Source organism: Emydura macquarii, unplaced genomic scaffold (genome assembly GCF_026122565.2).
Source record: "Emydura macquarii macquarii isolate MOO-44397 ecotype Brisbane River unplaced genomic scaffold, CSIRO-AGI_Emac_v2 contig_3065, whole genome shotgun sequence".
NCBI lineage: Eukaryota > Metazoa > Chordata > Testudines > Chelidae > Emydura > Emydura macquarii.
In genome coordinates, this window is record NW_027133202.1 from 36,653 (window position 1) to 63,744 (window position 27,092).

A 27,092-nucleotide genomic window follows, 5' to 3' on the forward strand; every position below is an offset into this window, starting at 1 on the left:
TTTCCATTGATACCTTATATGACATACTTTGTATACGTTTTGTTCTAATTGTATAACAGCGGTAGCAACAATGTTATACATCGTTGTAGTTCGATCATACAACCTCACAGAGCCAGGGACTGATCTGCTCATAGCGAGATCCCCAGAGAGCCCTCACCGGGGACAGGTGTTGCTAGGAGATGGAGCTGCTTTCCCCACAGCGATCAGTGGCCATTCCTACCACACTCAAGGGCCTTGCCTGTGTGGGCTTGTTTTCCTTAATACGTCTCGTTCTCATTTATTTATTCATTTGTGTTATGGTAGCACCTAAATGTACCAACCAAGATGAGGGTCCTCATTGTGCTGGGCACTGGACACCCCAATAGTGGGAGACCGTGCCTTCCCTGGAGAGTTTCTTACAGTCTAACAGAGCAGACAGCCCCACAGGTGCCAGCCGTGGTGTGCGCGTGGTGTGGAACGGCTGCCGGCAGCTCTGGGGTTTTAGCCACAGCAACATCGAACCAGCTCCGAGCCAGGGCAGACGAGGCCGATGGGGGAAATCCCTTCCCTGCCGGTGTGTGTTTGGCAGCAGTGAGGCTTGTTCCCTCCTCCCCACTGCCCGTGTCCCTGTCCCTGCGTCACACTCACTCGCCGTCTGGTTTGTTATTTCTCCTCTTCCCCAGGCCAAGCTGCGATGAGGGGGAAGGTTCCCTCGTTCTCCCCCGGCTGCACAGTGAGCTCCGCTCTGCCCGGCTACCTCGCTCTCTGCCTCGCTCTGCAGGCTCACAGGCTGGCGTCAGGTAGGAGCTCCGGCCCCTCGCTGGGTTTGCTGCCCGTTGCTATTGCGTCTGGTCATCACCGTCCCCCTCGCGTCACGGCCTGGTCTGATAACCCGCCTCTGCTCCACCCGCCTGCTGTGGCTTTGCTCTTTACACAGCAACCGGCCACATGGAGACACCACAGGGCACAGCTGGGTCCCCAGGAACCATGGTTACTAGCTACACACAACGTTGTCAGGCCTGGACAAGACATCCATCCTACGGCTCTGGCTGGGTCCTGGCAGCTCCTAAAACACAGAACCCAGCGAGCGCCACGGCAGGGCTCACAAACTATTTAAAGGACATTTCCCAATTTCCCCACACACCGCACTGCCAGACCAGCACGTCCCAAATCAGACTCTGCAGCCACGAACGAGTCCTGAATCCCAGACTCTGCAGTTACCAAGTGACAACCCACAAGTCACTGCTGCTGCACTGGACAGTCTGATTAGGGCTCAGAGCTAAACCTCAGCTCACGATGAGGATGTGAGGACATTTGCTGCTTCTTTATTCTGTGCTCTTGGTGAAGCCCTTACAGTGACCCTCACCATCCCCAGCGCTGACTTCACAGCTACTCAGGCCTGCTGTGGTTTCCTTTTGTCCTTTAACGTTCTCTGCTGTGGAAGAGCCATTTGGTTACTGGTAGCTGCTGGCATACACGGTTCATAGCCCTGGGAGAGGAAGCAAAGCGCAGGTGCTGGACTTTGGTCAGGCCTGCTGGGAAAACCACAATTCTAAAACCCCTGTGTGGTGGGAGAGCGACCTGGGTCCCTGCCCAGAGAGAGGTGATGGCTGGAGGCCTGAGGGGACAATCCTTGAGCAGACCACGGAGGGGGTCAGAGGTGCAGTTACCCCAAGCCTGTGACTCTCTGCACTCACAGACATGTCTGGGGCACTGCATGGGTACATGTTGCTCACTTCTAACGCAGGGCGCTCTCTTACTGTGAGTCTTGCTGCTGAATTCATGCCACCCCCAGCCCCTCACTGATTTAATTTCCATTTCTCACTGCACATTTCACAGCACAGTTCACAGTGACAGGACCTGACCATCCAATCACCGCCTTCTTAGGCGGGCAGGCCGTCCTGCCCTGCCACCTCTCCCCCAGGATGAGTGCTGAGCGCATGGAGCTGAGATGGTTCCGATCCTGGTTCTCTGCAGTCGTGCACCTGTACCTTGATGGGTAGGATCAGTATGGAGAGCAGATGCCGGAATATCAAAGGAGAACTGAGCTTTTGAAAGAGGACATTGCCAGTGGGAGAGTTTCCCTGAGAATACGTTACATCCGGCCCTCAGACGATGGGCAGTACACGTGTTATTTTCAGTCCAGTGTCTCTTATGAAAAAGCTTTATTGGAACTGCAGGTGGCAGGTCAGTAACTTCTGCTGATGTTTAATGCGTTAAACAGGGTAATAAGTGGAGTCAGAGGGTTCATGGCAAGATGCACAATTTTTCTCATTATGGTGGGACAATAGCTCTGCTCTGCGTACGGTTGATTCTAGTTCACTGTTTAACAACCAGGTTTTCTAAGGTCTCTGAAATCCAGGCACATACTCAGATTGTCTTGAAAATTGTTGTGACTCATTGGAGTCGGGGGTAGGGTTATTGGTCCAAATTTGAGATTGTTAGAGTTTGGGGTTTATGAGATACACAAACACCCCTAGACAGTCAGGTGACATTAACATGTGCTTATCACAACTGTTTTTGTCCACACTGGGGCAGAACAATGGCTGATCCCCCCACACTGATGTCACCAGCTGGGATTGATCTCGGCTCGTGTCTGGCACCCACAGGGTAACAGTGGTTGATACGCAGGGTGCAGTAGCCCAGAGCCTGGGCTACAAGAGTGGGGAAACTGAGGAATTCCCCGCCCCCAGGATGGGGAGAGGCAAGAGGCCTGACCCCTGAAGGTGCTGCCAGAGAGAGCAGAAAGGGGAGAGAGGTGCAGCTAGTTCTGTAACCAGCTGTGCCATGAGGTTCAGGGCAGGTGCAGCGAGCACTTGCTCTACATTCAAACACTGAGCCTGCTCCACCCAAACCACCCCCAGCTTGTAAAATGTTCCCACCCCATCACTCTTGCCCTGAAGGTTCCTTCTGGGACGTTGCCTTCACTGGCCCCTCACCAACCATCTCTGACACCAGGCTGCTGACAATCTCCATGGCAAGAAGTCTGTGCCCTGCTACTGACACAACCTGCACAACTCAACGCAGAAATGAGGCATGATTGATTGATCCCTCCCGGTACACCTGCACTTCTCCGCATGTCACAGGGACAGCTCTGCCAGTGCGTGCCGAATAATCCTTCCACTAGTTATTGCAGTTGCACTGAATCCCATGAATGCAGCTTTAGTGCATGCAGCCAATTCCCAGTGGTTATTGCCAGCTCCAAGGGGGCAGAGTTAAGGTTGTTGAGGTGTTTACCTTCACTATGGATTTCCTGAATTTCAGAGGTCTGAGTTTTGCTGAACTCAGTGCTCTGGAAGGGCTGGAGATGATATCACCAGGCAGCCTGAACTCTGCACTAACCAGGGTTTTGTCAGTGGATGTTCTAGTTTTTTTAAAACAGCAAGGGAAATGTTTGTTGTAGGAGTTAGTGGCCATTTAGGCCATTGTAGTTCTCACCTGGGTCTGCAGTTGCTACATGACTGTGCCTAGGTAATAAACAAAAGACCCAACTTTTGTACAGTAGATCTCAGACAACTTTAAATCATTATCTCCATTGTACAGATGCATGTATAGAGGACAGGGCTTCTTCACATCCTGGCACACATGGGGGCAGAGAGAAGGGCTCAGATCCCAAGGGACAAACCCCCTCCTGCCGCAACCCAGCTCACATGAGGCTGTGTGTGTGTGTGGAAGTGAGGTCAGACCGCATCGAACCAGGTTTTGCGAATAATGAATGTTGTGTTTTGATATTTATCTGCTACTTCCATCTAGTGCATGTTTTTGCATTATTTGTACCTGTATGTTTTGTTCATTATGTCTTTACATAAAAACAATACAAATAAAGTTAAAAAAAAGAATCCTGAGCGTGGAAGGCTCCAGACATGTGTCCCTTCTCTACCGATCTACCGAAATTTCCAAACAGCTAAAGGCCTTCTCTGCACAGCATGGTCTGGTGCAGGAGGCATTACCTTAACCCTGCATTTCCTTCTTATGTAATGTCTGCATTTTGTGGGTGTGTTTCCTGTCTCTCAGAGGAGTCCAATTTTCTGTTGCCAACTTCTGTGCTCTGGAAGGGTAGGAGGCACTGCCAACGCAACCTGACCTGCTCAGTAACAAAGTGTTTTGGCAGTGAATTAATTTAAGGCTTGTCTACACATACACATGCATTGGTTTCAATTAAGTAGGGTAAAACCCTATGTATACACTCTTAAATTATTTGGAAATGGTTTGTATTAGTTTAGCTTGAGTTGATTTCTTCTTAATTTAATAATGTCCACACAAGGGTTTACACTGGTTTAACTAAACCACTTTAACTAAACTGGTGCAAGTTTGTGCATAGAACATGTTACATGTATAGAAATACATGAGATCTTTTTAGGGGACAAGGCAATGTGCCACATTTATTATGAGAAAACACAATTATGTTAATAGCTATTATCTAGTACCTACACACACACACACACAGACGGACACCAAATATTCTGCAGTTCATCAGGTATAGTTCCCAGGCCTGATCATTGCTGGAGATCATAGCTTGAGTTCGTAGCTGGTGTTTGAAGGTGGCCAGGTCAACTGAGACATGACTTTCATCTTATCTTGATTTGACTTTGTTCTTTTGTCTCTGGGGTGGATCCTCCTTGCTTTTCAGGGATCTGTCTGCATTCTTCGGCCATTAAGGTGGTACTTGCATTTCATCATCAGGACAGGCTGGCACTGGAGACTGATCCCATCACACACTCCCTTCATTCACCCATCTCAATGAAATAACTCAGTATACACCTAGATGGAGTTTCATGAAGAATGTAAAATGGAGTACATTATTCAAGATGGAGTTACAATTTACAATATGGAGTCCCATCAGACATTGGTTACGATGTAATAGGACAAGTTATTAAAAAGAGTTACTTTAGTTACAATAGCAAAGAATAGGTGCACAATGTTAAAGAACAGAGACTCTAAAAGCAACTTCTAATGGCTATGAAGGAATGAGCTACTTAATTAGGAAAATTTCTATACAAACAGTTTCTATCAGTGCTAACAATAAAAGCACAAGTGACTGAAATAGTGGAAGGACAAGACAAACTGTGGAGGGGACAAGAAGCAAGTGACTTGAAGACGGCTTTGTCAGTGGAAACTAATCCAACACAGGAACAGCTTTCTCAGCGAACCAATGAAAGTGGTTCTACCAAGCATCTTTTATTACATGCACAGAGTGGTTTTATGAATGAATCACTTCATGCGGTTTTATGAATGAATGAGTGTATGTTATTGATTCAGTAAAAAAATTCATTTGTACAATAAATTCAATTCCATTTATCTATCTGTAGCCCTACAAACAGCGCTGACATTAACATTAATTTTACTGTATGTCAAATTGGAATCTGGCCAGTTTAACTAATCAACCACACCCAGGGGCTCACAGTCAGTTATTAGATTAATAGGAAATGGCTTTTGATAATAGTGGAAAAACATTTTGCTCATTAGTGGGCTCTGTAGGGTCATCACAAGTTCATTCATTTCTTCTGTAGGTTTGGGCTCTGCTCCTGCCATCTCTGTGGAAGAACATCAGGATGGAGGGATCCGGGTTGTGTGTCAATCATCTGGATGGTTCCCAGAGCCCGAGGTGCTGTGGAGAGATCTCCAGGGGCAGCTCTTACCATCAGCCTCTGAAAACATATACCAAGAGGCCAATGGCCTGTTTCAGACAGAGGCTGCCATTGTTCTAACTGAGAAGTCCAACCGGAAAGTGTCCTGCTGTGTCAGGAACCCCCGACTCAACCAGGAAAGGCAGTCAGAGATTTCCAAAGCAGGTCAGTGCCCGGCCAAGCCGCACGTGGCTAGATTGAAATGATGCAGACATTGGCAGAGATTATTTAAAACTGTATCTTCTCATTATTGGCCTGAACCTTCAAGGTGCCGAGCGCTTCTTGTAAATCCTGAGCAGCCTCAATGCTCTGTGACTCCAGCAGGAGCTGAGGGTGTTTAGGACTTTGCAGGCTGGGCTGCCATTGGCCAGATTCTCAGAGCAGCTCCGTATCCAGTGAACATCTCTTCTCTGGCGGGGAGGGGGAGGGAATTCTCCTTTGTCCCTGCAGTGCAGTGAGGACTGTGCTGGAATTGCAAGATGTCAATTAAGAATGGGGGCTGGGATTGGGGTTTTCTAGGTCCTGTTCACAGACTGGAGGAGGGCTCTGCAGCATGTGAGCAGAATCAGGGTTTGTCTACAGCAGTGTTTCCCAATTATATTTCGCCGCGGCACCCTTGCACGGCCATGCGATACCCTCCGCTGACAAGTCCAGGAAATCTTCCCCTTTTCGGTGGCGCGGTGTAGGTTGGTTTCGGTGGCACGATCTATAAGTAGCTTTCGGCGGCGCGATCAACTGTTCGACGGTGCGTTCACATCGGTTCGTTGGTGCCATCAGCTGTTCCGCGGCGTGCTCACAGCTGTTCCGCGGCGCACTGCCAGCTGTTCAGCGGTGTGCGATTTGTGTTGATTTCGGCGGCATGGTTCCGCTTTTTCACAGAACCCTTCAATTCAGCCCGGGGAACCTGAACACTATTTGAGAAACACTGGTCTACAGGAACAGTTAGTTCACAGGAAACTGGGGGGTAAATCTGCCTCACTCTAGCCTGTCGCGCCTCACTGTCTGTGTGGACCCTGCTACATACACTAACAATTCTGTAGTGTACTTTGATCTTGATTTTAGGTATTATTATCTACTAAACAACTTGCTTAATACAGAATATTTCATCTCTATAATAATAAAAATGTAGCAGTTGTAAAGCACTATTCATCTGAGGTCTCAAAGTTCAGCACTGCTGTTTAATCTATGATATACTCAGTTTTACCTGATTGCCATGTTCACAGTGTATACATGGAGAGTGTAAAACAAAACATAAACACTCTTCCTGGAAGGCTGCAATGTAACACTGCTTTACTTGGAAGAATCCAGAACTCTACCACACCACAGCCAAGTACAGAGAGAGACAAAGCAGGCTGCTCCCTAAGGCAGAGGAGCAGAACTCAGCTCACCTTGCTCTAAGCTGGCTCTTTGCAGACTGACTGCAGAGGACCCAGATACACGCTCCCTATAGAGCCCCTTCACCTGCAAGCAGGACCATGAATCCCCTCAGGATTTAAAGTGACAGCTTCTAATTTTTACAGAGTTTCAATACACCACACTGATCACTTAGCAAAGAACTCTACTCAGCCATTGCTCCAGGGACCAGGAATCTGGAGGAATTTTTACTCTGAATTTCCAGGCCCTAGTTTTGTTTTTATTAAAATCCTTCATTCACATATTCGGGGTCAGACTCTCTCATGTAGCTGAGCCTCTCTGAGCTCAGGGGAGTCGGGGTGTCAGGAAGCTGGTCACAGCTCTGATCCTGAGGGCCAGTCTGCACCGGCTGCAGCCTTGGGATCAGTCAGAGCAGCCTAGGGAAGTGAGGGAACGCCAGCTCGCTTGGATGTAGGCCGGGGGAGGATGAAGATGGGTGCAGCATAGCAGAGCTCCACCCTGCCCCCTCCCTGTCACCATCACGCTTCCTCCCATGAGTTAACCATAGTCAGTAAGAAAACTAAAGCTTGGACTTTCATTGGCTTAATAAGAAAGCACAAAGGAGCCACATCTCACTGTATTTCCCTGTGAGATTCTTTTAACTGTCCTGGTCACCACTGTCGCATGTCCTGCCTTCCTCCTGCACGTGTTTGCTTCCAACTAGTCAATGACACTTTCTCTTGCAGAGCTGTTTTTCCCGAGGGTCAGTCCCGGGATGGTGGCTCTGGGGGTGATCCTGGCTCTCCTGGCTGTTCTCAGTGCCCTGGTCAGTTACTGCTTCTGGAGGCAACACAGAGTGAAAGGTAAAGTAACAGGGGGTGTGGGCAGGAAAACGGAAACTTGGTGAGAGGGAGAGACAGACAGACAGACATAGATTTAAAAACAAAACCAAAAAGAGAGAGACAGGGATTAAAGGTTTGTTTTTTTTTAATGTCCAGAGGAGTTTCAGGCAGTGGGAGCTGGGCTGAGGGTGAAGGGGGAGCTGAATAAATTATGACTTCACATTTGAACTGAGAAGCGTCAAGTGGTTTCACCCCTTCGGCTCTCACCAAGGCACCCGCTGGAATGTGACTCTGAGCTATTCTGTGGGGTCAGCCCTGCTCCAGCTGAAACACAAACATGAGGCTCAGTGAGCTGGGCTTGGAGCTCTGACATGTGTAACTGGGCTGCTTGCAGGAAAACCAAAAAACAAAGTAGGAGGAGAGAAGGGGCTTCTTAGGGCCAATTAGAATCATAGAATCATAGAATATTAGAGTTGGAAGGGACCTCAGGAGGTCATCTAGTCCAACCCCCTACTCAAAGCAGGACTAACCTCAGCTATATCATCCCAACCAGGGCTTTGTCAAGCCTCAGCTTAAAAACCTCTAAGGATGGAGATTCCACCACCTCCCTAGGTAACCCATTCCAATGCTTCACCACCCTCCTAGTAAAAAACTTTTTCCTAATGTCCAACCTAGACCTCCCGCCCTGCAACTTGAGACCGTTGCTCCTTGTTCGGTCATCTGCCACCACCGAGAACAGCCTAGCCCCATCCTCCCTGGAACCCCCTTTCAGGTAGTTAAAAGCCGCTATCAAATCCCCCCTCACTCTTCTCTTTTGCAGACTAAACAAGCCCAGCTCCCTCAGCCTCTCCTCATAAGTCCTGTGCTCCAGCCCCCTAATCATTTTGGTTGCCCTCCGCTGGACTCTCTCCAAATTGTCCACATCTTTTTTGTAGTGGGGGGCCCAAAACTGGACACAGTATTCTAAATGCGGCCTCACTAATGCCGAATAGAGGGGAATAATCACTTCCCGTGACCTGCTGGCAATGCCCCTCCTAAAGCAGCCCAATATGCCATTAGCCTTCTTGACAACCAGGGCACACTGCTGACTCATATCCAGCTTTTTATCCACCGTTACCCCCAGGTCCTTTTCTGCAGAGCTGCTGCCCAGCTCGTCGGTCCCCAGTCTGTAGCTGTGCATGGGATTCTTCCTTCCTAAGTGGAGGACTCTGCACTTGTCCTTGTTGAACCTCATTAGATTTCTTTTGGCCCAATCCTCCAGTTTGTTTAGGTCACTCTGTATCCTATCCCTACCCTCCAGGGTATCTACCACTCCCCCCAGCTTAGTGTCGTCCGCAAACTTGCTGAGGGTGCAATCTACCCCATCCTCCAGATCATTAATAAAGATGTTGAACAAAACCGGCCCCAGGACCGACCCCTGGGGAACTCCACTTGTGACCGGTTGCCAGCTAGACATGGAGCCATTGATCACTACACGTTGAGCCCTATGCTCTAGCCAGTTCTCTATCCATTTTATAGTCCATTCATCCAACCCAGACTTCTTTAACTTGCTGATAAGAATACTGTGCGAGACAGTATCAAAAGCTTTGCTAAAGTCAAGGTATATCACATCCACCGCTTTCCCTACATCCACAGAGCCAGTCACCTCATCATAGAAAGCAATCAGGTTGGTCAGGCATGATTTTCCCTTGGTGAATCCGTGTTGACTGTTCCTGATCACCTTCCTCTCCTCCAAGTGCCTTAAAATGGATTCCTTAAGGACCTGCTCCATGATTTTTCCAGGGATTGAGGTGAGGCTGACCGGTCTGTAGTTCCCTGGATCCTCTTTCCTCCCTTTTTTGAAGATGGGCACTATATTTGCTTTTTTCCAGTCGTCAGGGACCTCCCCCTGTTGCCACGAGCTTTCAAAGATAATAGCCAATGGCTCTGAAATCACCTCAGCCAACTCCCTCAGCACCCTTGGGTGCATTGCATCCGGCCCCATGGACTTGTGTATGTCCAATCCTTCTAAATAGTCTTGGACCCGTTCCTTCAGCACTGTGGGATGTTCGCCTCCTTCCCATTCTGTGCCATCCAGTACAGCAGTCTGGGAGCTGATCTTGTCTGTGAAGACAGAGGCAAAAAAGGCATTGAGTACCTCAGCTTTCTCCACATCCTCATTCTCTAAGGGGCCCACACTTTCCCGAATCTTCCTCTTGTTGGCAACATGCCTGTAGAAACCCTTCTTGTTCCCCTTCACGTCCCTTGCTAGCTGCAACTCCAATTGCGCTTTGGCCTTCCTGATTTCATTCCTGCACGTTCGAGCAGTGTTTATATAATCCTCCCTAGTCATCTGACCAAGCTTCCACTTCTTGTAAGCTTCTTTTTTGCGTTTAAGTTCACCAAGGACATCTTTGTTAAGCCAAGCTGGACACCTACCATATTTGCTATTCTTTCCGCACATCGGGATGGTTTGCTCTTGTGCCCTCAATAAGGTCTCTTTAAAAAATAGCCAGCTCTCTTGGGTTCCTTTCCCCCTCATATTAGCCTCCCAGGGAATCCTGCCCATCAGTTCCCTGAGGGAGTCAAAGTCCGCTTTTCTGAAGTCCATGGTCCGTATCCTGCTGCTCTCCTTCCTTCCTTTCGTCAGGATCCTGAACTCGACCATCTCATGGTCACTGCTGCCTAGGTTGCCACCCACTTCTACTTCCCCTACCAAATCTTCCCTGTTTGTGAGCAGCAGGTCAAGAAAAGCACGGCCCCTAGTTGGTTGCTCCAGCACTTGCACCAGGAAATTGTCTGCAACACTCTCCAAAAACTTCCTGGATTGTTTGTGCTCTGCTGTATTGCTCTCCCAGCAGATGTCAGGGTGATTGAAGTCTCCCATGAGAATCAGGCCCTGTGAACTGGAAACTTTCCCTAGTTGAGTAAAGAAAGCCTCATCCACCTCATCCTCCTGGTCTGGTGGTCTGTAACAGACACCCACCAGGACATCACGCTTATTGTTCTTGCTTCTAAGCTTAACCCAGAGACACTCAACTGACTTATCTCCAGTTTCATACTGGAGCTCAGAGCAGTCATAGTGCTCTCTTACATACAGTGCAACCCTCCCCCCTTTCGCCCCTGCCTGTCCTTCCTGAACAGTTTATACCCATCCATGACAGCGCTCCAATCGTGAGAGTTATTCCACCAAGTCTCAGTTATTCCAATCATGTCATAGTTTCTTGACTGTGCCAGGACTTCCAGTTCTTCCTGCTTGTTTCCCAGGCTTCTTGCATTTGTGTACAGGCACTTGAGATAAGTAGCCGATTGGCCTACTTCCACAGTATGAATCGGGAGGCCTCCCCTGCTGCACCCTCCTCCTTCTGCTTTCTTGCGGTGTCCCTCTTCCCCACTAACCTTCGGGCTTAGGTCCCCGTCCCCCGTCGAAACTAGTTTAAAGCCCTCCTCACTAGGTTAGCCAGCCTGTCTGCGAAGATACTCTTCCCTCTCTTCGTTAGATGAATCCCGTCCCTTCCTAGTAATCCTTCTTCCTGGAACAGCATTCCATGATCGAAGAATCCAAAGCCCTCCCTTCAACACCACCTGTGTAACCACGCATTTACTTCCCCAATGCGACGGTCCCTAGCTGGGCCTTTTCCCTGAACAGGCAGGATGGACGAGAACACCACTTGCGCTTCAAACTCCTTAATCTCTTTTCCCAGAGCCACATAGTCTGCAGTGATCCGCTCAAGATCGTACTTGGCAGTGTCATTGGTACCCACATGGAGGAGCAGGAAGGGGTAGCGGTCTGAGGACTTGATAAGTTTTGGCAGTCTCTCCGTCACATCCCTGATCCGAGCTCCAGGCAAGCAGCACACTTCTCTAGTTTCCCGGTCCGGACGGCAGATGGATGACTCCGTCCCCCTTAGGAGGGAGTCCCCGACCACCATCACCCTTCTCTTCCTCTTTGGAATGGTGATCGTGGAACCCCCATCCCTAGGAGAATGCATCCCTTGCCTTCTGATCAAACGGGTCTCCTGATGATCCATTCCCTCCGAAGGGTCCTCCAAATCATTCTCTGCTGTAGTACTTGTGCAGAGAGGATGAAAACGATTCCTTACTTCTATCTGCATGGTGGGCACATGGGTTCTCTTTCTTCGGGAGGTCACATGCTGCCAATTTTCTTCCCCGTTCTTGGTTTTCGCCTGCCCGGCCTTCTCTGAATCTTCCTTACGCTCTGCCTGTACCTGATGGAGCACGACATCGTTTCCTTTAATGCACCGCAGGGTTGACATTTGGGTCTCTAGTCCTTTAACCTTCTCTTCCAATAAGGAAACCAGCCTGCACTTGGTACAGATGAAGTCATCTCTGTCCTGTGGGAGGAAGACAAACATAGCACACCCAGTGCAGGTGACAACAACAGATCGCTCCATCTCCATCTCTCTGCTCTGAGAGCCTCCTCAGATGTTCACTTTCCTGCTCAGCAATGCCTGTAAGGCAAGAAGCTGCAGTGGGCTCTCTCCGCAGGCGAACTCCCAGGCAAACTCCCTCCTTCTCCTTCTGTTAGCCGCCCCTCTGTTCACCGCTCAGCTGGTTCACAGCTGGCTGCCTTTTATAAGGCTGGGGCAGCTGCCCCGCCCCTGCACTTACCCCTCAAAGCCCCGCCCCCGCAATTAACCCCACCTGGATCCAATCAATCACTCAAACAGCCAAACCCCCAACTGCCAAAATGGTGCCTGTAACTGCACCAGTCACAAGCACCCACCCACAGTCAGCTGTACTTGTACCAGTCACACACCTGCCCCCCAGTCTGTGCATGGGTCCCCTTTTCACCGTGTAGGTAAGTAGGAACTGTGGATGGGCAAAGTAGTGGCTGTGCAAATGGGAAGGGTAACAGTTGCCTTATCTACACTAAGATTGGCTCAGCCTGAGATCCTGCTGCAGGAACAGGGCAATGAACTCTCTACTGCAGTGTAAGTGCTCAGCTGGACTTTTTTCTCTCGTCATAAAGGGTAGAAATTGGCCTTCAGTGATCTCTGTGTTTATAGGGAGCTGGGGTTTTCAGAGCTGCCTAAGGGATCTGAATACTCAGTTTTTGTTTAAATTAATGAGAACAAGTGTGCAAACCCCCAAGGCACCCTTTGAAGTCCTCCCCAGAAGGCTTTTTTCCCCTAAAGTGCTGTGAACTTTATGTAGAAATTTGCAAGTGTAGGAAGAGCTGAGAAGGGGAAATGTCTGTTAAATGATTTTCCAGTGGGGACAGAAGCAGGTAATTCAAAGAAGCAGAAAGGAGCCGTGCTTTTTACTTGTGAAAGTTGGAACTAGATGTTTTATGTTTAGAACTGTCACCTCCACACAGGTTTGAACTGGTTAATTTGTGGTTTGAATAGATACAGGATGCACATTGAGCCCATGTTTAGGTGACAGGGATTATCTCATTTCGAGTTGTATGTAAAATGTGTCTATGTGCCCACAGAGAGCTATGCTGGGCTCATTTCCAAACACTAACAAATCAGACCAATTAACTGTCACTGTCTTGTTTCACGGGCCTTGGAGAGAATTCTCTGCCCCAGCGGCACGGCTGTGCGGTCTGGCTAGGAGTGCTGTAACAAAACACACACAGTCAGGATTTGCACAGCTGTGTGGTCTGGCTAGGAGTGCTGTAACAAAACAAACACTCAGGATTTGCATGGCTGTGCGGTCTGGCTAGGAGTGCTGTAACAAAACACACACACTGAGGATTTGCACAGCTGTGCGGTCTGGCTAGGAGTGCTGTAACAAAACAAACACTCCGGATTTTTACGGCTGCCCTGAGACGCTGCTCGCACTGGGGCACAAGATGGTCTAGCTCAGGCTGTGCTCAGAAGTGACTGTCAGACATGACGCTACCTCCATTTCCTGCAGTGTTTGTATCCCAGGCTGACACACCCAGTGGACGAGCTCCACGTGGGAAAGAGCTGATCTTAGAGGTGATGCCTGCAGGGTCCATCCACACCCTCCTCCCCGGCTCATGCTGAGCTGCACACCCAGCTAAAAAGAGGCACTTCCACTGTGTTCTTAACTGGGCACCTCCCATTAGCCTGGCCTTACAGGGAGCTGTTCCCGTGTGTCACTGGGACCAGGGGGCAGGTACCATCTCCAAGATCAGGAGCTGGCCTAGGATGGGAGTGCAGGGACCTCCACAGGGACCCATCTGTGTCTCTGCATGTGTCCGTCTATTTGTTTCTCTATTTTATAACAACAGCCCAGCTGCATTAAACAATAACAGGAACTTCACCATAAACATGACAGAATGAAATCTCACCTCTTACCCTTTTCCCTGTGTAGAGATGCTGCGATTGGAACTGGAGAGTGAGAAAGGTCAGTGTCTGGGCCATTTACATTAACTAATATTACAGTTATTCCCATAAACACAACAGATTGAAATTTCTCCTCTCACCCATTTCTCCCTCTAGAGATGCTGCGAACTGAACTGGAGAGCGAGAAAGGTCAGTGTCTGGGCCAATTGCATTGACTGACGTAATGGTTATCCCCATAAATATAACTGAATGAAGCCAAAGGGATGCTGTGATGCAGTGTAAAATCGTCACAGGATAGAGATTCCCACGCTCAGCCCAGGGGCACGGCTGGGCCAGGAGAGCCCTTGGGAATGATGCAGGAACACTGCAGAGCTGAGGGGAGCGGTGATGGGGTGGGAAATGAAGCAGAGCCCCCCATTCAGTTGTGGGGAGAAGATATTTGCACAGAGATGATTCTGCTGGAGCAGGAGGAGGCTACATGTGTGTGCTGGAGAAAGTGTAAAACACATGTGGGCTGGAACAATTGCAAATAACGTGCTGGTGTTTGAATGGGTGATGGGGAATGTCTCCGTATCTGCACCAGAGCCCACGCAGGGAGCTCAGGGCTGCTTGTGCCGGCACAGACGGGCTCTGCAGGGGAAGAGCTCTGAGCCCAGACTCTGAGTCACCCTAGCCCAGCTGGGACAGGGTCATTTCTGGGGACTTGTCCAGTATTGGGATCCCTCACAGGGGATCCCCCGGTGTCCTGGCCTTACCATGGCCGCGTAAAGAGAGAAGGGGCAGGATTTCACCTTCAGTGACCATGTGCTGTATGTGTGTGCGGGTGCATTTCTTCTGGTACCCAGGAGGCATTTGATACTGGGGAGAGGTGAGGGGAGAGGATGGGGAATGTGTCTCCTCTCTCCCTTCCCTGTCTTAGCATGAGCGAAGATTACGCTATATTTGGATCGAGGTTGGTCTAGAAATGGCTTGAATTCACTGTTCCTCACGCCACCGACTTTTGAAAGCAGGTAGCTGCCCCACTGCCCAATGTCTGTCATTGCTCCACTGCCCCCTCCTCTTCCTCCCCACCAGTATCTGCCCTTGCATCCAGCAGAGAAGGAGAAGCACATGAGCTGGGTGTTTCCGCTAAAATGATCAGCAGTGAGATAATTGCAAATGACGACAATTAAATTGCCATCGATCAGTGCTGTCTGCAGACTCAGGCAGATCTCACGGGGCTGGTGCACTGGTTATACCCAGGTCACTTGCTCAGTGCCACCTTCACACCCATAAGGGCTGGACACATTTTAATAAATGGAGGGTGGGATTTTCTCCCCCATCCCACCCCCATTGTGTTCGGTTTAAGAACCAGAGCAGCGTAAAAGGGATTCCAAGGGCTTGGATCCAGCGGGGTGAGGATTCCTCCAGCGCAGGCAGTGCAGAGAACAGCTTCAGGCTGCCTTCTGAGGACCCACTCACAAGCCCTGTTGTGGGGTGTGTGGAGATGGGACTGGGAACCAGAAGGACGTGTCGGGGTGGAGCCACAGCGCACAGAGCTGCTGAGATCCTGGGCCGTGCTGCTGCCCACAGGCACCCAAAGCTGCCGTAACTAACGGCAGAAGCTAAGGCAGAAAACCTCACTCCTACTAGGGAATAAGAGCACTGACGTGGGGCGTTATACCGGTGTGACCAGAGCGGTTTAAATTCCCACCTTACTTTAAGCTGGTGTAACCTTCCCATGCAGACAAGCCCTGGATTACAATGGGGGTTGCTTTTGCACCCAGAGCTCTCAGGATCAGGAGGATGTGGGGCAAGGGAGGAGGGTTAAAGCCACCTTCGCCTTCACGTGACCCTGGGCTGCAGGTTACGACCACAGAATCTCACCCTGAGAGTTTAGATCCTGCAACACAATTACGTGGCAATAATTTAACTAGAGGGTTGCTCACTTCATTGCTTACATAGGCCCAGTGGTGCATACATGTAGGCTCCTCAAAATCTCCCCCCACCTTCAAATGGGCCCCTCCCCCCCACACACTCTGGCCATAACCCTACTGATTTTTGCGAAAAACAGAAAATTGGAAAAAAAAATAATTTGCACTAAAATCAGCCTTTTCTGATTTTCACCCAAATCAATGGGGCTCTGACCAGAGTGGGGCGTCGAGGGGCCTGGCTGGAATACGGGGGTGAGGAGCCCAGCGGGCAGGGGATGGCTGGAGAGGAGGCAAGAAATCCAGCTGGGCGGCTGAGTGGAGTGGGATGAGGGGCCTAACCCTAATTCTAACCTTGCCCTCACCTTAAACCCTAACCCTAACACCAGGGTTCTGCCCAGTGATTGCAAGAACATGCCCATTCCAGACAGACAGAAACACCATCGAGTTCAGTGTGGGGCCTCCCTTCACTCAGCCGATAGGGACAGGAGACAGCCATTTACTCAGCGTTTTAACTGCACTAGGCGCTGTGTCCCCAGTATAACGCTGGCAGCGGGAATAGCTGGGCAGAGCCTGTGTGTGTTCTAGCTTCTACCAGCAGAAAAATGACTCTGTGAGTTTGCACTAATTGAAGTTAAATCTTTTCCCTTGTAACACCCCTCTCCTGTCATTGACTTGCAGCGGCGCATCGTGCAGAGAAAGTTACGGTCGGTCCCTTGGTTCAGTGGGATGGGATGGGAGGGGTTCCAGAGGGATAGCCATGTTAGTCTGTATACAACAAAAACGAGATTCCAAATCTCAAACTTTGTCACAACTTGCACAGACCCCGGGGCAGCTATTGGGAGCTCTCACTGTGAACCGAGAGTCGGTCTGGTTTGTGCCGTGCGCAGGGAAGCTCTGCCCCTTTTCCTGCACACTCAGCACATGGAATGAACAGACCCAGACCCGGGCTCCACAACAGTAATTCTCGGCCCTAGGGCAGAAAAGCTCCCAGGCACTCACTGCCATGTCCCTGACCCCCCTCCCGCTCAGCCCCTCTGCTTGCTCTCTCCTTCCCCCTTTGCCGCTCTCCCTCTCTCCTCTCTTCCACACCCGCCTGCCCCCGAGGCAGGGAGTGACTGGGGAGTGACTGGGGAGGCTGAGCAGGGAAGGAGGGCTGTGGAAGAGAAGAGGGGGGCCAAGAGGGGAGAGGGCCGGAGGAGGGTTGTGGAGAGAAGGCAGCGGCAGGGCAGAGACTCGCTGAGTGGGTGGGGGAGGGAGGGACATGGGGGTGAGCAGGCCAAGAGGGAAGGGACGAGGACGGAGGGCGGGGCCTGGGGCAGGTGGGGGTGGAGTGAGGGCAGGTCCATGAGCAGAAGAGGCAGGCCAGGAAACGAGCCTTCCCAAGGGGAAGCTTTACCTGTTGCCCATAGTATCGATCCCTCTGCCTCGGCCCTTTTAAATCGCCGGCCCCTGGGCAATTGCTCCTTTGCCCCCCGCCATGGCCGGGCCTGCCCAGCCCCCACGCACTGAACCCAGGGGGTTTATTGCTCCCACACGGCGGGGGAGGGAGCAGGTTTGAGGTCACTCTGCGACCGTGTCCCAGCGACGTGCCCCTGCTGGGAGCTGCTCTAGCACTTCGCTTGTCACAGTGTCACTCGCCATCTTCTCTCTGTGCTGATTGGCTGCCGGCTCCGACTCCCTCACACCCAGTCCTGTCACCCCAACCTCCCCCACCTCCGTCCTGCTCCCCTCCCCCTCCCTTTCCGTGTAGCTCGTCCCTCCCCCTGCCCAGCGCAGGGTGATTGTTAAAGGGTGGCAGGGACGTGCCATTTGCACCATCGCTCTGCTCACTTTGCTTGTGTGTCCTGCCCCTTCCCCCGCCCTGGGCCTGTCGTGTCTGGTTAGACTGGCAGCTCTTCGGGGCAGGGACTGGCGACTGCTCCACGTCTGTGCAGAGCCCAGCACTGGCCTGGCCTGGCCTCTAGGCACAGTTGTAATGCAGGGCGGGGCACCCACTTTGTTACTCATGTAGGCAGAGCTGCACCCCCAGGACAAGCCCTCAGCCCCCCTGTGGCCAGGTCCCTCCCCCAGCCCAGCCCCACTCTGGGCAGATCCATATTGACTTGGGTGAAAATTGGAAAATCTATTTCCAGTAAAATCCATTTTTTCCATTTTCTGATTTTTCACCAAAATCAGTCGGATTCTGAGTGGGGCTGGGGTCAGGGAGGGGAGGGGAGGGGTCTGGCTGGACTGGGGATGAGAAGCCTGTCAGGGAATGGCTGGCGTGGGATTAGGGACCCTGTGCCCTCATCCTGAACCCTAATCCTAACCCTGAGGTCACTGCCTCACCCTGTGTTCTGAGATTTTAGAGGAAATCAGGCTTTAAAGTTTTCCATTTTTCAACAAAATCAGGAAGGCTCTGTCCACTGATGCCTAAAACATGCCCTGAAATGTTGGAGCAGATGGGACGTGGTTTTTAAAAGTTATCACATTACACATAGACAGACAGACAGAAATGCCATCGGGTTGGGTGTGGGGCCTCCCTTCCCTTAGCCAATAATAATAGTTGATTTTCATAACAGCTTCATCTTTAAAGAAGCTGGTTTTATTTGGGAATAATTATCTAAACGGGTTTTTAATATGGATTCACTAAGACCCTGATTCAACAGGGTACTTAAGCACATGCTGGATTTTAAGTCCATGAGTCAATCCAGCCCAGTTCAGCGTGTGCTTAAGTGTTGTGCTGTATCAGACTCTAAAACTGAAGCCTTTAAGAACACAGGAGCTGCCAGAGCAAATCAGACCCGGGCCCATCTGATCCGGGATCCTGCCTCTGACAGTGGCCATCCCAGCACTGGCTGCTTCAGGAGAAGGTGCGAGAAACCCTAGTGGCCAATGATGGACTGACCTGCCCCCAGGGAAAGTTCCCTCCTGACCCCTGTCAGTTGGCGTTTGCCTTGTGCCCTGAAGCAGGAGGGGGCGCCTCTCCCATCCAGAATGCCTGTGTTTTTGACAACTGTGATAACTCTGGATAGTCACATTTCCATATCAATGTCTGCACCTTTCTGAATCCTTTCTCCATTTGGGTTTTTTCTTTACTTGTCTGTTTTATTTAATCCTACCCAGTATAAATCTGTATGTTCTCATTATCCATGTAAATATCTTTTTGTTTTACTCCTGCTAATCACTTGGCCTCAAGGTAATCTTGTGGCAAGTTGTTCCACAGGTTAATTGTGCATCCTATAAAAACAGCATTTCCTCTTATACTTTGAAATTTGCTGCTTTTCAGTTTGAGTGTCCTCTTGTTCTTGTCTTAGGAAAGAAGAAAGGTCTGAGCACCCAATTTCTCTCTCTCACTCGCTATTTTGTATTTTTCTGTCAAATCTCCCATCTAAATTAAAATGTCCCACCTTTAAAATCACTTGTTCTTTGAACATGCCTTCAGGCTCTAATTACTGTTATTGTCCATCTCTGTGTTATCTTTTCGGAGATGGTGTGACCAGCACTGCACACGGTGCCTGGATGAGGGAGTGTGTAAGAAACTTTTTCTATCCTGTTCCTTCTGCTTCATCCTAACTCTTCATTCTTTAAAACATTGCTGCACATTAAGCAGAGATCTTCATGGAGCTGTGTACAGTGATGCCTGGGCCTTTTCTTGAGTAGTTACAGTTAATTTTGAGTTCTATAACCTGTCTGAATAGCTCTAATTGTCCCTGCAATGTGCCTTCCCGTACACTGATCAACACTGAATTTCGTCAGTTGTCATGTTAGCCAAGCTTGGTCCCTCTGAAATAATTCTGTCTTCTCTGGTCTTGTCTGACCTAAATAATTATATGTCGTCTGCAAATTTTGCCACCTCTCATCTTATCCCTTTTTCCAAGTCACTGATAAATATTCTAACCAGCAGCAGCCCTAATAGCCAAGCTTGCGGGACCCCACTGCTAAATTTTTCCATATGAAAATTTACCATTTATTCCTACTCTCTGCTTTCTGTCTTTTAGTTGGTTTCTGATCCAAGGCTCTGCTTTGCCCCTCACCCCCATGATGACTTAGTTTCCATAATAACCTTTTGTGAAGAACTTTGTTAAAGGTTTTTTGAAAGTCCATGTAAATTATACCATTGGGTTCTCCTCTGTGCATTATTTAACTGACATAATCAAAGCAATTTAATAAATTAGTGGGACACAGGTTTTCTTTCCACCTCTGCTAGTCAGACGTTATCCTATCATTATCATAAAGCTGCTTTAGATTTCTATTGTAGTTATTGTTTCAGCCAGTTCAGCACGTACTGACGTAAGGCTCACTGGGCTGTAATTCCAACTTTTAAAGCTGGCTGCAACATTCCCAAACCTCTGAGTCTCCAGAATAGCAGCTGATTTTAATGAGAGATGTGAGTTGGAAGGGACCTCAGGAAGTCATCTAGTCCAACCCCCTGCTCAAAGCAGGACTAACCTGAGCTAAATCAGACCAGCCAGGGCTTTGTCAAGCCACAGGTTAAAAACCTCTAAAGATGGAGATTCCACCACCTCCCTAGGTAACCCATTCCAATGCTTCACCACCCTCCTAGTGAAAAACTTTTTCCTAACATCCAACCTAGACTTCCCCCACTGCAATTTGAGACCATTACTCCTAGTTCTGTCATCTGCCACCATTGAGAAGAACTTAGCTCCATCCTTCTGAACCCCCCCTTCAGGTAGTTAAAGGCTGCTAACAAATCTCCCTCATTCTTCTCTTCTGAAGACTAAACAAGCCTAGTTCTCTCAACCTATCCTCATAAGTCCTGTGCTCCAGCCCCCTAATCGGGTTTGTTGCGCTCCGCTGGACTTTTGCCAATTTGTCGACATCCTTTCTGGAGTGGGGAGCCCAAAACTGGACACAATACTCCAAATGAGGCCTCACCAGTGCCGAATAGAGAGGAATAATCACTTCCCTTGATCTGCTGGCAATGCTCCTACTAATGCAGCCCAATATGCCATTAGCCTTCTTGGCAACCTTTTGACTCATATCCAGCTTCTTGTCCACTGTAACCCCCAAATTCTTTTCTGCAGAACTGCTGCTCAGCCAGTTGGTCCCCCATCTGTAGCAGTGCATGTGATTCTTCCATCCTAAGTACAGGACACTCAATTTGTCCTTGTTTAATCTTATCAGATATATTTTGGCCCAGTCCTCTAATTTGTCTAGGTCACTCTGTATCCTATCCTTGCCTTCCAGCGTATCTATCACTTCCTCCAGTGTAGTATCATCTGCAAACTTTCTGAGGGTGCAATGCACCCCATCCTCCAGATCATTAATGAAGATGATGAACAAAACCAGCCCCAGCACTGACCCCTGGAGCACTCCACTCATTACCGGCTGTGAACTAGACATCGAGCCATTGATCACTACCTGTTGAGCCCAATGATCTAGCCAGCTTTCAATAAATCTTATTGTCCATTTACTCAGCCCATATTTCTTTAACTTGCTGATTAGAATATTATGGAAGATCATATCAAAACTTTGCTAAAGTCAAGGAATATCATATCCACTGCTTTCCCCACATCCACAGAGCCAGCCATCTCATTATAGAAGGCAATCAGGTTGGTGAGACATGACTTGCCCTTGGTGAATCCATGCTGACTGTTCCTGATCACCTTCCTCTCTTCCAAGTGCCTCAAAATGGATTTTTTGAGGACCTACTCCATGATTTTTCCAGAGATTGAGGTGAGGCTGACTGGTCTGTAGTTTTCTGGATCCTTCTTCTTCCCTTTTTTGAAGATGGGCACTATATTTGCCTTTTTCCAATCATCCAGGACCCCTCCCCCCCAATCTACAACCACATCAGCCAACTCCCTCAGCACCCTCAGATGCATTGCATCCAGCCCCATGGACTTGTGCATGTCCAGCCTTTCTAAATAGTCCTGAACCTGTTCTTTCAGCAGTGAGAGCTGCTCACCGCCTCCCTGTTCTGTGCTGCCCCGTGCAGTAGTCTGGAAGCTGACCTTGTCTGTGTAGACAGAGGGAAATAAAGCATTGAGTACTTCAGCTTTTTCCACATCAACTCTCACTAGGTTGCCTCCCCCATTCAGTAAGGGGCCCACACTTTCCCTGACCTACTTCTTGTTACTAACATACCTGTAGAAACCCTTCTAGTTACCCTTCATATCTCTTTCTAGCTGTAACTCCAGTTGTGCTTCGGCCTTCCTGATTTCACTTCTGCATGCTCAAGCAGTATTTTTATGCTCCTCTCTAGTCATCTGACCAAGCTTCCACTTCTTGTAAGCTTCCTTTTTGTCTTTAAGCTCACCGAAGACTTCTTTGTTAAGCCAAGCTGGTCATCTGCCATATTTGCTATTCTTTCTGCACATCGGGATGGTTTGTTCCTGCACACACAGTACGGTTTCTTTAAAATACAGCCAGCTCTCCTGGACTCCTTTCCTCCTCATATTAGCCTCCATGGGGATCCTGCCCATCAGCTCTCTGAGGGAGTCAAACTATGCTTTTCTGAGGTCCAGGATCTTTATTCTGTTGTCTTCCTTTTGTCAGGATCCTGAACTCGACCATCTCATGGTCACTGCTGCCCGGGTTACCACCCACTTCTGCTTCCTCTACCAATTCTTCCCTGTTTGTGAGCAGCAGGTCAAGAGGAGCACGGCCCCTAGTAGATTCCTCCAGCACTTGCACCAGGAAGATGTCCACAAAACTCTCCAAAACCTCCCTGGGTTGTCTGTGCTCTGCTGCATTGCTCTCCCAGCAGATGTTAGGGAGAGATCTCCTCTGCTCTTGGTGGCTGCTGGCTCTTTCATTGATCAGTTTGTTCCAATATCTCCTCTTCACATCTCAACCCCTGAACTTTATTTCCTGAAAAGAGCCGCTCCAGGGCAGGTCTCTCCCCTGCACCCTCTGTGGTAAAATGGATGCAATGAAATCAGTTAGTCTCTCAGCATTGTCCTTATCCTCCCCAATTGCTCCCTTTATCCCCTGCTGAACCAGGGACCCATCGATTGTCTGCAGATAGATTCTGATGGACTGAAATGATTCCCTGGTATTTGGTTTATATCTCAGGCCGTTCACTCTGCTAATTCCAGTTTAGCCTTCTAATTCCCATCACACACGTCACCTGCTGCACTGCACGCGCCTTTCTCCTGGCTCACAGGGTTAATATTTGCCATGTGCTGAGGGATCCCTGTTTGGCTCTAACAACCTCTTGTACCTAGCCAGGTGGCCGGACGGGGTTACTGTATTTCTCCCCTCGCTGATGCCTTTGTTGCCCAGGGGGTGCCAGGCTCTGGTTGCTGACGTAGCCTCCAGGCCGAGTCTAAGGATTTTAACTTCCCTGCTTTAAGGCCTTTTTGACTCGCTTCCCCTGGTGAGATAATGTGATATTGACGTGTTTCTCTTTGTTTTCTGTTTAGAGAAACTCCAGGCTGAGCTCAGTAAGTTCCATTCCCCCCAGTATCACCTTGTCTGACATTGTCTCCTGCTCAGCCTGTCTGTGTTCAGGGGCGTTCTCACCCCTCTGTCTGTGCTTGGTTGCAGGGTGGAGAATCGCCCAGACCTACGCAGGTACTGTACATCCCGCTCATATTTTATCCAGGGTGAGACCCCTCCTCCCCCTGGGGGCTCTCTGCTCCCATCCCTGCACAAAGCTTTTTCCTATGACATTCAATAGGCTAGAAGCAGCAATGTCACTGGGGCAGATGGAAAGGGGCAGACGACACCCGGGTTTATTGCAGGGCAGGGACACGTCCCCTGTGGGAAAGGGCTGATTGGTGAGGAAATACTGACCCTGCTGTCAGCTGTCCAGGGCGGTAGCTGGGTTCTGCAGGATGGATATTCTCACCTGTCCATAACTGGCACTGAACTGCCCAGCTCTCTCTTCCCAGGATTTGCATGCTCAGATCGGGCTTTAGCCCACAATTTCCTCCTAGCATAACATGCCCAGACAGGAGCTGTCCTGTGTCCATGGGTTTGCGGCAATGAAGGCCCTGTCCCCATTGCAAGAACAGACGGGTTTTTATAACCAGCTTGTGACACTCCCCTGACCCAGTTACAGCAAATTGTGCCCACACGGCACCTTTTCTGCCTCACAGCTGTGGCTGAGCTGTGTGTGTGTGTGTGTTTGCTCCTAGCATGCTGCCTGGCTGTGTGTGCACCGGTGCATGCTGGGAGAGTCTGGGGCAGCTCCAGCAGGGGTGAGAGAGCCCAAGGGCCATGCACACACATTGCAGCACCACTGGCCCAGGGGTCCCTGCACTCTGGGGTGTCTTACCGCACAGAGCTGGGGGGAGGGAGGGAGGAAGGGGGGCGGAGATGGGGCGGGCAGGAGAGTGACACAAACACCACTGGGGGGCCTGTTAGGGTTGCCACCTCTGAGGTCCAAAAAACCAGGACATCTGCCTGCTCTACATACCCCGCCTGTCCCCTCACCCCGGCACTGTCTGCCCAGCCCACCCCAGGAGAGCACCCAGCCCCTGCAGGTTCCTGCCCTGGGGCTGCCCCAGGTACCAACCATGCAAAGCAGGACACGGCGCCAGATCTACTCCTTCCTTGGCGGTGACCTCCACAGCCAGTGCCTGCGAGGTGGTGAATGGTCCCTGCTAGCCCGGAGCTCCCCATCTCACTCCCTGCTCCCAACCTGCTCCATCACCGCTGCTCCCAGACACTCTGGATCCAGGCTCCTTCCGTGCTGGCACCACCACCCCACAGCTCCGCACGTCCCACAGCCACGGACACGCCCGGCACTTGTAGACACTCCCCACATTAGTCCTAATCATCCCCCTCCCCCCCCGCCTGTGACACTGAACTGCTTCCCCTACAAGCTCCCCTCAGCGCTCTCCAGCCTGGAGAGGAAACGCTGGACATTTCAGGCCAATCTGGCCGGGCACAGGGAGAAAATTGAGTCTCAGAGCAGGGATGACAGACGTGGGGTTTCGCACCTCTCTCCCCTTTGCCTCCCTGGCACGTGCCCTTCCCCTTCACCCCCCTCTGCCCCCTGGAACCCACCCTCCTGCACCCCCTGCCCTCCTGGCACCTGCCCCTCACCCAACCACCCTCTGCCCCCTGGCATCCACCTCTCCCCCTTCCTCCTTGCCCTCATCTGCCCACCTGGTGCCTGCCACTGCCCCATGATGCCCATCCCACCCCTCACCCTCCTCTGCTGTCCTGCCTCCCACCCTTCTCCTCACCCTCTCAGCCTCCCTGCTGTGTCTGCCCCCCTGCCCCTACCACTCTCTGCCCCCAACTTCCCTCACCTTCCTCTTCCCCCCTGGTGCCAGCCCCTCCTCCTCTGCCCTCCTTGTGTCAGACCCTCTGCTCCACCCCCCTCAATCCCTTCAGTACCTGCCCCTCCCCCCTTTACCCTCCTAATGCCCACACCCCTGAGCACCCTCTGCTCCCCCTTCATCCATGGCTTCCCTCACCCCCTGCCTTCCTGCTGCCCAACCCTCCTTTCACCCCCTTCTCTGCCCAGGGCACCCACTCCTCCCCTCCCCGCCTCTATATTTTGCCTGCCCCTTCCTTTCCCCCCTTCTGCCTCCCAACAGATGCCCCCGCTGGCACCAACCCCTTCTCTTGATCCTTCTGCCCCCTGATGTCTGCCCATCTGCTCCCCCTTCTGCCCCCTCAATCACCCAATGGCACAAGCCCCTCCCCCACCCCCTGGTGCCTAACCGTAACCCTGCCCCTTCCCTTTCACCCCTCCCCCCTGCCACCTTCCCCATCCCACACCAGCCCCTACCCCTGCACTCCCCACCCCACATCTCCTGGTGCCAGCCCCTCCCTTCACTCCTCTGACCCCCTGGTTCACCTCTCTACTCTCACCCCCCATCTGCCCCTTGGTGCCCGCCCCTTCTCTTGCCCCACATTGGGCCCCCTGCTGTCCGTGCCTCCCTCATCCCCTTTACCTTCTGGGTCCCACCCCTCCCCTCATCCACCCTCTTCGTCCCAGTGCCCATCCCTCCCTGTGTTACCCTCTGCCCCCATAAGGCTGCCCTTTACCACACCCCTCTCTCTGCCCCCCTTGTGCTCACCTGCCCATCATCCCCCCCATTCTACCCCCAGTACCCGACCCTCCCTCCTCTGCCCCCCTACAGCCCGTCCCGCTCCTCATTTCCCTGCTCCTTTGAGCTCCCCATTGCCTCACCCCTTCTGCCCCCTGGTGGCCCCCCTTCCCTTGCTTCCCTCTGCCCCCTGAGACCTGCCCCTCCCTGCCCCCCCCTCTGTCCTCCTGGTGCCTGCTTCCTCCCTTGCCACCCACTGCCTTTGGGCCTACCCCTCACTTCTGCCCCTCTTCTTCTCCCAGCATCAGCCTGTTCCCTCCCATGCCCCCACTGACACCTTACCACCCACCCCTCCCCCGCTCCTGCTCTCCTTCCCCTCAAGTTCACTCCCATGGGCAGAGGGGCCCTGACTCCCCTTAACGGGCAACAACCCCCCCAGCAATTAACGAGGACGCAGGTTAATTTCCCTTTGATCCCCATGACCAGCCCCTGCCCTGGTCATGACTCTGTGACTCTCTCCCCAGTGGACGTGACTTTGGATCCAGACACGGCTCATCCCAACCTTGTCCTGTCTGAGGATCGGAAACGTGTGAGACTTAGAGACGCATGTCAGGATCTGCCCGACAATCCTGCGAGATTTGATTATCGTCCCTGTGTGCTGGGCGCTGAGGAGTTCCCGGGTGGGAGGCGTTACTGGGAAGCGGAGGTGGGAGACAAGCCTGAGTGGGAACTGGGGGTTTGTAGGGAATCTGTGAGCAGGAAGGGGCTGGTCAGACTCTCACCTGAGGATGGATACTGGGTCGTGTGGCTGAGGGATGGGAGATACGAGGCCCTCACTTCTCCCATGACCCCTCTCTCCGTAAACATCAGGCCCAGCCGGGTGGGGATTTTCCTGGACTATGAGGCGGGCGAGGTCTCATTTTACAATGTGACTGACAGGTCCCAGCTCTTCACTTTCACTGACACTTTCTCCGGGACGCTTCACCCTTATTTCCATCCTGGTCTCCAAGATGGAGGTAAAAACATGGCTCCCCTGATCATCTGCCCAGTCCCAGCCCAGGCCGGAGGGAATCTCTGTCCCTGACAGTGACACCTGCGGCAGAGACTGTCCCCTCCCAGCGCTGAGCAGCCCCCAGGCCCATTCCCAGGGGAGAGTTTAAAG

The 27,092-nt window shown here is 51.1% G+C and overlaps 1 pseudogene; it reads left to right on the forward strand.

The window, feature by feature from the left end:
* Window positions 1-665: 665 nt before the first annotated feature.
* LOC137141484 (butyrophilin subfamily 1 member A1-like) lies at window positions 666-27,092 on the forward strand (annotated as a pseudogene).